This window comes from Siphateles boraxobius, unplaced genomic scaffold (assembly GCF_051911475.1).
Source record: "Siphateles boraxobius isolate OS27281-9 unplaced genomic scaffold, OSU_SipBor_1 46, whole genome shotgun sequence".
Taxonomy (NCBI): domain Eukaryota; kingdom Metazoa; phylum Chordata; class Actinopteri; order Cypriniformes; family Leuciscidae; genus Siphateles; species Siphateles boraxobius.
In genome coordinates this window covers 17,542,893-17,546,922 of record NW_027509097.1, presented here as the reverse complement: position 1 = coordinate 17,546,922, position 4,030 = coordinate 17,542,893, and positions in this window count along the sequence as shown.

Sequence of the window (4,030 nt, the reverse complement as noted above, 5' to 3'; positions counted from 1 at the left end):
ACTATTTTTTCAGCCAGTTAGATATTTTCGACAGCCCTTTAAGTCCTAATATTTCCTAATAGTTCTAATGTTAAGTAAGTTAATAAAAAGTTATTTTATAGGTTTAACAAGCAAATCTAAAGTCTCTGAAACCAGAGGTTGGGAATGACTGCTCTAATTGAAAACGTTGTTCCTTCTCAGTAAATAATATTGAGAAGAAATCCGGTTTCAAAGTTCTTTCACCCTCTATACTGAGGTATCATTTAGTAGCATCCCAGCTAAAACATTAGCCATTGCAGTGCACACATTAGGAGGAGAGTACAGCCTGATGCTCCTCCTACAGACCAACACCTCCTCTCCACTCAAAGAAGCAAGTTACCCATATAAACCTCAGATGCACTATACTATATGCACTATATGCATGCACTATTTGAATTCAGACGGTCATGTCAAAGACGAAGCGGAAACCAACACACATTAATATTATTTTCCACTGAGCACCACTTACAACTGAACTTTAGGAAAATTGTGTAAAGCCTGTTTGGTTCCAACAGTGTGTTGAATGATAGATCAAGAAGTGGTTTTACAGGTTTCCTGTGAAAAGAAGCGTCGTAACAGAAGATCTTGTGTTGCTATACAAATATTTACCGCTACCAAGTAATGTGCAGAGGCTGGCGTGTGTACTGCTGAAGACAATATTTCCTGTTTTGACACCATCCATGTTAACAAGAAAACAACCAACTCTACAAAGCAGGTGGAGACACCTACTGCACAAATTCATGCCTTCTGAAGCTGTGAGGCATCCCCTTACAGCTGCAGGATTAGACAGTGTTTACCAGCTTTTCTCTCAAAAGCATGGTTTATTATGATGAATTATTAGTGGTTATTAATGAAGAAGAAGAAGAAGAAGAACTTCTTATTCTTTACCAGCTTTTCTCTCAAAAGCATGGTTTATTATGATGAATTATTAGTGGTTATTAATGTTTTGCAAAATGCCATGAGCTAAATGGTTCTTATTACAGTATAAACTATTTTTTTGCAAGAGATCTTCATCATAAAAATAAAAATAATTTATTAAAGAATTATTTGCTTTGTTATTAAATTATTAAGAAATTATTACTATATAGCCCTACTAATATGATTTATTATTTATTAATTATATACTAATAGATAGATGTGCATTATAAAAATGTGGACTGATGCAGCATTTATTTAGGATCTGCTCAAGCCAAAAACGGATATAACAGGCTGTACTTTTCCCCCTCTCTTGTCTGAATGGCTTTTGGGTCATGGAAAAACTGACTTGTCCCCCAATCTACCCTTTTATGACGCTGCGTGAGTCAGGCTTTAATGCGTTGGTTCCTGGCTGTTATTCTGGCCAGTCAGATCATGTGTGATGACATAAGTGGCAGTATGACATCAATGGGTGATAGATTAAAAAACTATTTATTTGCTCACAATTCAGAGGAGATTAGGATATCAAAAATGTGTTTAAGCACTGAAACGAGTTGGTCTGTTTTTTTAATAGTTATGGAATTGTGAGGAAGCTAAACAAAGAGCGTTATTAGCACAATATAATTAGATGAAGCACACCAGATAATTTTTGGAATAGTTCAAACCAAAAATTTTAATTCTGTCATTATTTGCTAACCCTCATGTTGTTCCAAACTCATGTGATGCAGTAGATATAGTATAGGATGAATGTTCACGTTGCTCTTTTCAACACAATGAATGTGAATGGTGACCAAGTTTTTTTCCTCACAGATGAGATATCTATATGCAGTATACTTTAATGTTGTGTGTATTGAATTATTACATTCAATAATTACCATTCATTTTTGTTATATGATAAAGAGCAATGTGAACATTCAGCTAAATATCTCCTTTTGTGATCTACGAGTAGAAAACATCATCATACAGGTATGGAAACAACATGAGGGTGAGTAAATGACAGAACTTTCATTTTGATGAAGGGTCCCTTTAATTAATCAGTAGTTTTCAGATCTGACATCATCTAACCCTATAATTCAGCATTCATTCAGAGGAAAAATGTACCTTTGGCTTCATTTAAACACTGTTCTGTGTGAAGAAACATCAGGTGTGCAGAGCAGCAGGGAAAGCCTCCATGTTTAAACAGCTATTTTTACATTTAGCCTTGAAGTCAGCCAACTGTAAGTTTTGGGCCTTGGTTGAGCAATGAAACATTTGTTTACTTTTGTTTACCAAAATAGTTTGTGTACATGGTTCCTTATCACCTTAAGCTCTCATCAAACACCCCATTAGGTTTTTGACAATGTTTTCATTTGTCATTTACATCTCACAAGCTCCCCTGACTGGAATGTAGCGCTTAGCATGTGGTTGCTAATGAGTGACTTATTTACTGAAGGGAAATGTGAGCAGGTCTTTAACGTTACCTCTGTGTGGAGTATGCAAATCTAATAGTTATCTTGAAATATAACACAATGGTGTACAGTTGTAAACTATACAAGTTGCGGTATATATATCAGTACTACCAAGTGCTGATAAACTAACCTACTACTAAAGTGAATACCTGGGTGGATTTGCATGAATGAATGTTCAGGTGTTCTTTAGTTGTGTTTATATAGCCTAGTTTTTATGCCTTTTTGTGAGCATGGTTTTGTACGAGGCTGTCTCCTAAGCTCTTTGCTTACAGGCAGATTGTTATCAGTATAAGTGGTGTATACCGGAGGCTCCACACTAAATAAACTGAGGGTTGGGATAGAAACTGTTTCCATAGCCTCGGCATTGAGCCCTTAGACCGAAGCAGGGAGTCAGTCTTGCCCAGCCTGTGTCCAAACGCTGCTTGACCAAGGCCATCAGTGATGTGGGGGAGGGATCATTTGAGCTGATAGCTGCTGTGAGTTAAACAGGTGTCAAATGTACTTGTTCCCAGAAACTGTGAGAATGTCCTGTTTGCTCCACACCACATGTAATATGTTTAGAGTGCCTTTATATTATGTGACAAGATCAACAGTCCATACTCAAAATGGTGACTGCATGGTTTTTATTTGTGCTTCATGCGACACTGTAAACACAATTGATGATTTGAATAAGAGCAAAATGGACTGATCTTAATGCTGGTGCACTTAGAACAGGTTCGCTGTAGCCTACTCATGTACAAAATAAACAATCTGTGTTTGATCTGTCTGATGCCACAGTTTATGAAAAGGGTGGTTCTCTGCACACATCTACACTTGTACAAATAAAGGTTCCAGGTAGAAGAGTTTATAAGTTTAACGAAGGACTTTTTATCTTCTAACATTTTGTTCTTTAAACAACCATAGTTCTGGCGCTTTAAACCAGTTTATTTTTTATTATTTATCCTCAAATAACAGGATCAAGTAACATTTTAGCTTTTGACACAAATCAAAAACATGTTCCTAGAAGGTCATATATATATATATATATATATATATATATAGAGAGAGAGAGAGAGAGAGAGAGAGAGAGAGATAGAGAGAGCTAAGTAAGATTAATCAAATCAATTTATAATCAATAATTTTTCTGCCAGTTAAAAAAAAAAGTACAAGTAACTCCTGTAATATCCCTTGGTTTAGAATAATTGCTTTAATAAAGAATGCAGATACCTAAACTGGATGTGAAGATCCTGATATACAATAAAAGTACAATGCTATAATAATATTAATAGTCTCCAAAGAATATAGCACAAGAAGACATCACAGTAAAGTAAAGCTCTGAAAAGTGCCTAATGATATGTATGCAAGGTCCAGTTGACATGCAAAGGTCCAGGCAAATATTACACTGTGTTTTAACTTGATAAAGTGCCATGGAAATAGTAAAACCTATCAATTCAATCATGTGCAGCAAACGCACTTCTTTCTTGCAAATTAATATAATAATATAAGCTAAATAAACGTATTAATGTTTATATAAAGTATCCTAATGTAATGCACCAGAGTATGTGATTTGAATTGGCTTTAAAATAAAAGTATTCAGTGCATAACACCTGCAGCAACAGCAACAGTATCACAGACCGCTTTTATCATCATCTGAAAGCGTGAACAGTTTC